The sequence below is a fragment of the Chrysemys picta genome, chromosome 2, assembly GCF_011386835.1.
Source record: "Chrysemys picta bellii isolate R12L10 chromosome 2, ASM1138683v2, whole genome shotgun sequence".
In the NCBI taxonomy this organism is placed as follows: Eukaryota; Metazoa; Chordata; order Testudines; family Emydidae; genus Chrysemys; species Chrysemys picta.
Window position 1 is genome coordinate 271,019,257 of NC_088792.1, and position 10,667 is coordinate 271,029,923.

General features: G+C 44.2%; 2 long non-coding RNA genes across 7 annotated transcripts in view; one reads left to right on the top strand and one right to left on the bottom strand.

The window, feature by feature from the left end:
* LOC112059103 (uncharacterized) overlaps positions 1–3,375 on the bottom strand; it is a 52,387-nt gene extending 49,012 nt beyond the window's left edge. For all 5 annotated transcript variants that reach the window (XR_006177020.2, XR_006177018.2, XR_010599004.1 and 2 more), the window contains exon 1: positions 3,195–3,375. This is a non-coding gene — a long non-coding RNA (uncharacterized LOC112059103). The remainder of the gene's footprint in view (positions 1–3,194) is intronic.
* The window catches only part of LOC122174753 (uncharacterized), a 30,801-nt gene extending 20,572 nt beyond the window's left edge, over positions 1–10,229 (top strand). The window contains exons 2-3 of one of the 2 annotated variants that reach the window (XR_010599006.1): positions 7,615–7,721; positions 10,034–10,229. This is a non-coding gene — a long non-coding RNA (uncharacterized LOC122174753). Of the gene's footprint in view, positions 1–5,311; positions 7,722–10,033 lie in introns of those variants that run through there. The other variant, XR_006177016.2, reaches the window with a different exon arrangement.
* The last annotated feature ends 438 nt before the right edge of the window (positions 10,230–10,667 follow it).

The window sequence follows — 10,667 nt, forward strand, 5'->3', positions numbered from 1 at the left end:
AAAAGATTTCCCAGTAGCAACATAATCATCATTCTGGATGGAACAGTAGCTAATATAATGCAGAATTGTTTTGTACAGTTCTTTTGGATGTGAGGTTACTATATCTGGGCTTTAGGGATATTAAGCCCTATTGTGTTAAATCTCATATTTCTTCCTTCTTTATAGCAACACAATTTTTATAGCCTTCAAAATACTCGAGATCCAGAAATGCTATTGAAATAGAGGTGGAATGTATCATGTTCAGGAAATATTCTTTATTCAGGGGTTTGCTTTTATATCTAAGCTTGATGATTTGGGGTTAAATTCTTTGCTGGTGTAAACTGGTACAGCCCCATTCACTTCCATGGAGCTACACCAATTTGCACCAACTTTGTTCCAAACTTCTGACCGAAATGTAGGACAAACTCTTTGAGCAGTGAGGCAAATCCTGAATTCCTTACTCACTTGTCACTCAGTCAGAAGTCCTGTTGACTTCACTAAGAGTTGTACTAGATTAAGAACTCAGGATTTGACCCAGGCTTAGTCTACACTATGAGTATAATTCAAATTTAGCAGCGAATTTAGCACCGCCGAATTAATGTGCTTAGTGTGGCCGCATACACTCGACTTTATACAATCGGTTGCCAAAAATCGAATTCTGTAAATTCGGATTAATCCCGTAGTGTAGACATACCCCCCGTGTGGCTGAATAAGTAACCTTTAGAATGGAATGTATGGTCCCTCAGCATTTGCCATCATGGCTAGAGATGGGGGAATAATGGAAAATGTTGTTCTCTGGCAGTTCTGAAAAACTGGGGGGAAAATTGTATGTGGTTGATCTGAAAACAAAATTCTTCAGAACTTCTGGCAAATTGAAAAGTTGAAAAATATTTAATTTGGGGTCAAACGAAATGTTTCATTTTGACATTGACTGTTGATTTAAAAAAAAGATTTAGCATTTTTTAAAAATTAAATTGAAGGAATTTCAAAACAAAACGTAATTTCAACTTGAAAAATTGAAACATTTCATTTAAAAATGCCGACATGAAATATTTAGACTTTTTTGGACTTCTTTATTTAGTTATTTATTTTCAGAAAAGCAATTTGGTAAAACCAAGCCAAATTCACAAAACGTTTCAGTATCACCAAAGGTACAGTTTTCACCAAAAAATGTCTGCCCAGATGTAATCACAATGCATTGGACGATTTTAAGGCATCCAGTTTCCATTGACAGTCAGTGGGCACAGAGTATCTAATCCCCTAGACCACCTTAAAAATCTCAATCTCAGTCTCCAGGTACATTGATTCATTGGTAAAGCTGAGTAACTCCAATGGATGTATGCTGGCGTAATTGAGATCTGGCCTCTAGATTTCCATCTCTGATCCCTAATCCATGTGTCTCAGATAGTTTGTTCCATTTAACCAGTAATGGATAAGTGATGTTCTAAAAAATAAGTCACAATTTTACCAAACTACTGATTTTGGTTTACAAAATCTCCTTTCTTAATATGTCCCAAAGGACATTCCAACTGAAAAGGATCTTTTCTGACGATCAGGAAGTTAGACTCACAAGCGATGCAAATTTGGCAAGCTCTTTATCCCCTAAAACAGTCAATGGCATTTGCCAGTTTTCTATTATTGCTTTTTTCCCCCCTTATGTGGCATTCATTATTGTTCTAAAACCCCCAAACAATCTCAATGATACGTAGCTGAGCCAGGGTAAGGATGAATTCCACAGAGAGTCACTAATAATACAGATACTGTGCACTGAAAGCCAACCCTGTTAAAGTAAAACTGAATGATTCATATTCATGCTCGCTAATAGAGTTCCTGGCTATTGCACCACAAGGGCATTAATTAATTTATATGTGTGTGTGTGTGTAAAAAGTAGCTGTTCTGAAATGAAAATCCAGTGTGTTTCAACTGCATATATTTGCACATATTCAACGCTGACTCAAATGGTGTACACTGCAAAGACCTTTTAACATACAGATTTAATGTGGATTAGGTTTAATCCTTCACAGTTTGTCTAGGTTTTGTTGATTTATTTGTTTAATGGTTTCACCATATATCATTGTAGGCAATGCTAATGCAAATTCATGCTATTTTATGAAAACAGTTTCACTGGAAACAATAGAAACTATTCTGCAACTGGATTATCATCCACAGTTATCACCTGGAAACGCTGCAAATAACTCAAGTCCTAATGTCCACATGTGTTCTTTTAACAGATAAACTCATTATAAGTTAGATGTTTATTTAAAGGGATTCCAAACATTCCAGATCAAATTGTCCAAAAACTCTGTTCATGTGTTAAGGGGATTTTGTTTTAAAGGCAAACGTTATGTATATTGTCTGCAATCCATATCTATCTTCATGTACATTTCTGAATGAACAATACATCCAGACAGTAGGCCAGATTGTGATCCCATTCACTCTATGGGCTTCAGATGAGTTACTCTGGATTTCTCCTGGTGCAACTGGGGTCTGAACCTGCTCTGATGTCTCTATACTTCCTCCATTAGGATCTCTGCACAGTATTCAGCAACTGGGATTAAAAAGCTTGTTTGTGTTTGATACCTGAAGCTATTCTCCTGATAGATGAAATCAAGAAATATGGGAGGTCTTCTCATGAGATTTCTAACAATTTGTAAACCCTTAAAAGCACAGTGTCCAAACTTCTGAAGGCTTATGAAATTTGCCTATCACAAATTGCTTCAAGGTTCAGACAATATACAAAGGGTGGTACTGCAATAGCACTACAGAAAGATTTGTACAAGATACAAGGATGGTGCCAATGAGGTTAGTGGTGTTTTGTCATCCAGATTGCAGTACTGTCCAACCTGTGCTTTCATTTATATTCATGTCATTTTAATGAGGTTGCACATGTATAACTGAGTCCAGAACTTGTACTGAGATCATTCCCACATCAAGGTTTCTAGCAGAGCCCAGTGATTTCATAGGAAAGCTGGTCCGAATACTCCAGTAGGATCTCCTGGTGTTACCCGGGGTTCTTTCAACCCAAAGCACTTGGTAACTTTTATTCTGTGCGAGGTGGTGTCAGGAAATAAATCACGTCCGTCCAACCAATAGATGGCTGGCACAAACAGGACAACACAAGAGTGCTTTCGCTTAAAGCTAAACTTTACTTAGTCTCAAGCACTTACGCACGTCCGCAACAGGTTAGTAAAACACCCCCAACCCTCGATAATTACCGAAGCTGAGTATGGCTCTCGAGTGGCACAGCAGCAGTCCATCTGCCGATGGTGAACACAAGATGCATCCAGAGGGAGAGTCCAGTCCTGAAGAGTCCCACTACCTCAAACTTTTCCCCTTTATTTTATACATTAGTCAAGCAAGAGGTTTTCTTCTGATTATTGATTAACCTGGTGTGGGTTTTTCCCAGAGATTGCAGCCTTGAGACCCTGTTAGACACATTCCTGAAGGCACATCCTGCTCTTCTAAGATGCATGTATCAGCAACTTCAACACAATTCTTATCAGGAAGGATACGGGGTCAAGCTGCCCTTTCTGTGGCACCCAAAACCCCCTCCTTCCTTGGTTAAGCTAAGCCTGCTGACTTGGCTGCTTTTAGCAATAAGCAAAGGTGGGTTCAGGCACTTTACTGGTTTGCTGACATCTCCCTGTACACTGGACAGGTACAGCTGGACCTTGCGTGCTGTGTGAACAATCGGATTTGTAAAGCTGTTTTGCATAATTTTTGGTTGTGGGATTGCCTGATGCAGTGCTGACAACTCTTGTGTCTCCATTGGTAGCATACTGAATTTCTGTAACAAGGGATCAATAAGGAAGACAAAATGCAGCTCATCCTCTCTCTCTCTCTTTCTTCCACCTGTGGAAATACAGCTTCCTAGACCCTGGATTCACTACTAGTGATGAGAAAAACCGCTTGTTAAACAATAAGAACTCCTCATTCTATCCTTTGCTCCTTTTTGGAATCAAGTGTGAGCTAAACTCACTTGGAGGTTCTGAAATGCTCATCTAACTCCTTTCTGCTCAATATTTTTCAGGTGGTAGGAAGGATGGCTTTGTGGAGAGCTGGATCTGAATCTACACTTCTTGATCCAAGCAGCCCTGAACTTTGGGGGAAGTTTGGATCCACATCCAGATTAGAAACTCATCCCTTGATTTCATCTGTAAACGGCTGAACCTTTGGCCCAACTCTAGTCTTGTGGTTAAGACACAGGAGTGGGACTGGGGTCCTGGAACAGGACGCATCTCTGCCATAAGTTTCTTGTGTGACGTTGGGGAAATCCTTTGATCTCTGTTCCTCAGTTTCCATATCTGTATCATGGGGAAATATGTCCCCACCTCACAGGAGAGTTGCACAGCTTAATTAATTAAGATTATGAAAGTGCTTTGAGATCCTCAAATGGGAAGTGGTATATATAAGTGTGACATATAATTAATATTATTGTGCATTGCCAGGATTCAGCAAGGACCAGAACTGGAATGGCTGCCCAGAACACCACAAGAAAGGCTGTTTTGGGATTTATGGCCTAACCAGAACAAGGAAGTATGGAAGTGAGAGAACCTTCTTTAACAGACTGGGTAGCTGTCATGATAATCTTCAGATCCAGAGAGCGGGTACTAAGCAGCTGCCTAGAGTGGTAGATTCTGCCTAGGTTGACAGCGCCAGCCCGGCCAAACCTGAGTGGCGCTCGGACCCCATGCACCAGGATGCAATGCCATTTACTTGGATGTGGGTGGCCACCCCCCATACCCCCTCCCTAGGTCATGACAGAAGGGTGGCCAGGTCAAACCTGAGGGAGTGGTGCTGTCACCTGGCACTTAGCCCTCTCCCCCCCTACACACACACTTCTGCCGTAACAACTGAACCATCAGAAGGCTCGCTGAGCCTCCCCAGAAAGTCCAGTGCGCACCCTGGTTGAGGACCTCTGTTGAGGACCACACTGAAGTTTTAGGTGGCAGATTGTCTTGAGCAGCCTCTGCTGGAGCAGGATTCTGGACATCTGCTATGTTTCCCCAGCCAGCTGAGGGATAATTCCCCTGGCGCAGGCACGGTGTAGCACAGCCACTGGTGTCCTCGCAAGTGCCAGTGCAGGGATCCATGGGGGCTAGGACAAGAGTAGGTGACATGTCAAAGGCATGACTGTAGCAGGCTGCAGCACATGCCACTACAGCCTCTCTGTGCAGATCCAGATTGTGCAGCTGCCCCACAGTCAGTCCAAATAGGGCTGCTGTGACTTAGAGCCAATTCCTGGGCTGCTTAAGACACGGCGGGGTGGGGACGTGGGGGGGGGGGCATTTCGACCCTCAACTGGCACAGATTTCTAAGGGCACAAGGAAATTTAAAACCATCTAATGGACTGAACCTGTGTGTGTCACATCTCCTGGGGGCACCGCATACAACCTCACTCTTAGGGCTGTCTACACTACATAGTTAGGGCTACGTAAAACAGCTTATGTCAACCTAATTATGTCAGTGTACACACTACAGCCTTCCTCCCATGGATGTAAGGGCCCTGCTACACCAACCTAATAACTCCACCTCGCCGGAGGCGTAAGGCTTATGTTGGTGTAGTTAGGGCGACGCAGTGTCTGTGTAGATACTGCATCCCCTAAATCGGCTGTCTTGTCAATTTCACAGCAGGAGCCAGGAAATTGACAAGAAAGCCCCCACTTCCCTGGAGAGCTGGACAGCTGGACCCTGATCCCAGCTGGGAGCTGGGGAAAGAAGCCAGAGTGGCTTCTACCCTGATCCCAGCTGGGAAGCAGTGAAATTGACAAGGCTGCCCGGCTCCCTGTGGGGAGTGGGCAGGGGGGCCAAGAAGCTCCTGGCAGCTACCTTCCCACACCCCTTGGGGAGCAGAGGGGCAAGAAGCCCCAGGTGGCTTCCCCTGACTCTCGGCAGGGAACAGGGAGGCAAGGGGGGGCAGCCCACTGGGACCCCGGGAGCCTGTGGGGCAGCCAGGGTACTGACAGGGAGCTGCCAGCAGAGCTGAGATCGGGCTCTCCTCTGCCTCCTCTTACGTTGTGGAAGTTCTCCTGGTGAGGACGTGCCCCACCGACCCCAGAAGGGTAGTGTAGACATGCACCAACACAGTAACTGCTGCCGTGGCTGTAAGTTGACCTAATATAGGTTGATTTAGGTTTGTAGTGTTGACATACCCTGAGACTTTGAGGTGCTTCTCTAACTCAAATGTTGATTGTGAGTTTTTGATGTTCCTCTGTCACTCTTTTGTTCCACTGGACAAACTTCTACCCTGGCCTGGCTTGGGAGAAATGCCTCTGACAAATCCAGGCACAGAGCTATGTCCCAGCTATCATCTATCCAAATGTTAAATATTGCAAAAGACATCGGAGACTCAGAGAACATTAATTACAGCCCATTATCAGCAGGTGCCAGAAGAAACTGAAGCGAGCACACAATGCTGTATCATTTGGTTAACAACAGGCCCTTTCTAGATTTACAATAATCTATCAAAGAGTCGCTGTATCTGTGAAGAAGTGGTTCTGCACAGAAAGGTCATCCAGCCATGGGCATGTAATTGTCCTGAGAAGCATAAACTGGAGCTGAGAGAGCTGGAAAACCTCCCCAGTAAACTCTTCTTAGGAAAGGTATCTGTGTCACAGTTTCTTAACTTGCAACCTTAATAGGCTTCATTAGTATTATCTAGTCATGTTTATTACAGCAGTGCCTAAGGGCCAAACAAGAGCAGGGCCCCATTATGCTAGGCGCTGTACAAACGCAGAACAGTCCCTGCCTAGTGAGCTTACAACCTAAATAGATGAGACTGACATAGGGGGAGGGAAGGGGTATCACACACAAGCAGGGTGAACAATGTGATGGCAGGAAACATAACTTTAGTGCCACGTTTTTGCAGGGGGGGTTAGTTAGGAGAATAACCCCAACTCTTGGAGCAAGGGAGGGTTAGTTAGGAGAATAACCCTGACTCTTGGAGCAGTGAGACTCTGGTGGGCCCTATCCAAAGGACTGCAACTAAGATGACTACCTGAGCCCTCTGACTTCATTCCCAGCATGCCTGGAGCCAGGGTGGGAGGCAGAAAGAACTAGAAACCTCTGTTTGGGCCAGTAGGGAGGCTTCTGCATGAGGAGATCTGCACAAGCTGGCCATTGGACCGGTGACAATCCAGAGCTGCTCAGACAGGGTTAGTTTCTGTTTGGAAGCTGGGAGAGAAACAGCTCAGCTGAGAGAGTGCCGGCTAAACTCTCACTTCCCCCAAGGGGAATTCTTGCACTGCTGTGAGACCAAGCTGCATGGACCAGGCCGTTCAGCACTGCCATGACCAGCATCCAAGGAGAGAGTGAGCGCCAACCCAGCACCAGCTACTGAGCGACAGCTCAGACCTGCACAGACTTTCAGACCTGTCAATCCAGGAGGAGTTCAGAGAGGACCCTGCCCCACCCAGGGGCGAAGACCTTTTGTTCAAACCGAACAATGCCACAGCACTGCAGCAGTTCATCTCAGGACATGAAACCTCAGGGTACCATCCGCCTAGGGACGTGCCGTAGGAATGTGTCAGCGGGAGAGCTGGGCTTTGGAGGCATTGTGAGGGTTAAGAAGTGGGAGGTTGGTTTGTTTATCAATGTTTATTAATTATTAGCTAACCAGAATCCCTTCCTTTCCAGATCCTATTTTCTGGAGGGAAAGGGGGATGAAGAGGACAGGGCTGGGGAGACGAGGGAAAGAGGGACAGGTGTGGAAAGAAGCTGATGTGAAGAGACTGTGAAGGAAGGTGAGGGTTGGAGCTAATCAGCACAGGGCAGAGACTGTCCAGCCAAAATTGTAAAAAGTTCACTGAGTGTCAACATGCTTTGGCTGCATCTGCTCCTACTGGCTGGAGTCTCATTACTTACTGTCTTTTACTTTAAAAAATATTCCCAGCCCAACTTCTGTGTTGTTCTGACAGATTCCTGCTCACGGGCAGCTATGGAGCAGAAGCAACCATGTTTCAAAACACGAAGAGTTTTTTAAAAATAGCATACAGCGTGCAAAAATCTCTATTGTTGAGCTCCGAGCACCTCTTTCCTGACTCCCATTTTGAGCCCCAATAAGCATATTCATGTGAAGGGGGGGGAAAAAACTCCAGTCTCTCTTTGTTTAATCCATCGTAGCTGCCAACTAAACTGGTTCTAATAACAATCTCTGGTACTCATGCAGGGCCTTTCCTCTGAGATTCTCAAAGCACTTTAGAGATGTTAGCTGATTAGACCTTACGATAACCCAGTGGGATAGGTAAGTACTGATGGGCTCGATTCTCATCCTAGGTTGTAGGCACCCAGCAGTGGACTGTGGGGACACATTGGCATAAATTGCCTGCTTCTGCCATTTCATCAGTGGGCCTGGAGCTGGCTAGCACAGACACAAAAATGGGAAGGGTCTTCCCAGAGAGTGAACTAGACAAGGCAGCCAGAAGAGATGCTAATAAAGAAGGTCTCATGGGGAGCATGCATTGGAGGGGTTCTTATGGACTCAGAAATTTCTGATTCTCAGTCCTGTCCTCAGACCATAACCCTCTCTACAAAATTCAGTCTCCTCCATTGCATCCCCAAGCATAGTGCCCTTCCTCTCATATTGACAGCCGTGGAGCGTGACGTCCTGTATTTACCCACGGAATATATACAGCACAGGGAGTGATGACCGTGATACAAGAAAATATTTTTCCCCACAATGCACAGTTAGCCAGAGGGGACTCCTGGCCACAAGATATCCCTGAGTTCTAGAGCACAGCAGGATTCAAAAAGGGATTTGACATGTATATGGATGACAAGACTATTCAGTTATATTAGTAAATACTTTTAAAGAGTTCTGGAATGGCTATAAATGCCCCTGGTTGAGGGTTTGTCAGCTTCTAACTAATGGCGGTTAGGAGGACATTTTCTGTGAGGGCATGTTAGCCCATAACTGCCTATCACAAGGGTTCTTGCAACTTCCTCTGAAACTGGCCAGTCAGTGATAAGATACTGGACAAGCTGGACCCGTAGTCTGATCCAGTATGTCAGTTCCTATGTATCAGCTTTCCCCACCACTATTCCATAACCCTGATCTGGTGTGAGCATTTTCAGTAATGAGAGGGTAGTCTCCTTCTGCATTCAGTCCTGGATCTCTTTCTGAATCGCTTAGCCAATGTGAACTGAGATGATAGTTTTTGCGCCGTGTGCACAAAACTGTGGCCTTGCTTACTAGGAACTGGCCTTATTTCATAAGGGCCACTGAACAGCTGTCAGATGTTAACCATATTTAGTCCACTACCATCCTGGGTGGGATTGCAGGGGCCAATTTGAAATGACAGCTTCAGAGCGAAACCAAACTCGGTTTTGCTCAGTGATGGTGTCAGCAGTATCACAGCTGGAACACTCAGATAATCTCGTCAAAAAGGAGCAAAGCAAAAAACCACATTTTCCATGCTGGCTTGCTACCAGTTGCCTGGGCACCAGCAGTAAAAAATCTCCAGTGAAACGCTTTCTTGCAGCTCTAGTATAAATAGACATTTTTTGGTCTATCTCAAATCCAGCATCAAACTAGCAATAACTTGATAGGGTAACATCTATCAGAACTAATAAACATTAATCTAGCATAGCAGAGACAACAACCAACTGAGTCGACTGGAAGGGAAAGGAACAAAGTCTAGTTACAGCACATTGAGACTATATGCAATTATAATGAATGATAAAACAGCTCACTGGAGAATGTGGATACAGGCGCAGTAACAATTCTAAAAAATATCTGAAACAATGCCTTGATTATATTTGTGTTGTAAGGTGTCAGTACAACTCAACTCCCTATACATTCCCCGAAAATACATTTCCTTCCCTGAATGTGCTTTCATTAAGTCTCCAAAATGCTTCTGTTTTTAACAATCAGTTTATCTGAGGGGTTTGGTTTTCTTGCATGTGACATAGTTTTGTAATGGTAGATGATGCATCTGTTTTTACTCACTAATCACAGCCATGTACCTATAAGGTAGATATTTAAACTGTGTGGATAAATAACCTCTATGCTATACTGAAGGGTTTTCTTTTCTTTTTTTTTTTATGGTTCTTCTAGGCTCTGCATCTATTTTCTCTTGACTATAGAGCAATCAATATGCTGGCACAAAGGCTTTGGGATAATTCATAAGCAACAACCTGTAGCAATTTGCAGATTGATTTGGATTGCCTAAATTGTTCTGATGAAAGCGGAGGGGAAGATTCAAAATGCCTCGAATTAAAAAAAAAAAAAAAATCCTTCCACATTACAAAATCACTGTGGGTCAAATCCAGAGTAACTATTGACTTTAATGGAGATATTGCAGGTTTTCACCAGTGTTCCTGAGAGCAGAATTTAGCCCTGTGTGGCCACACTGCACAATTTTGTAAATTTCAAAGAGGCAGAGGAATGAATTACAGTTGCCAGGTTGGCTGTTTTGCTCAAATGAAGAGACACAAAGCGGCACACAGGCCCGTGTGTAACTTTTTTAACAGTGCTCCTTAGCACTTGACCTTTTTGGCAACAGTCTCGCCAAGATAAACAGATTCTCTCTGTGATGACACAGATTCCAGAGCTTGTGCACAGAGACACGAGAGGAAAATGTACAACAGCACTAAAGGGTCAGATGGTCCTACTGATATTTCTGCACCTGAGGTTTATATAAACACTGGACTATTACACACCACATGCTGGCATGCGCCTGACGGGTGTT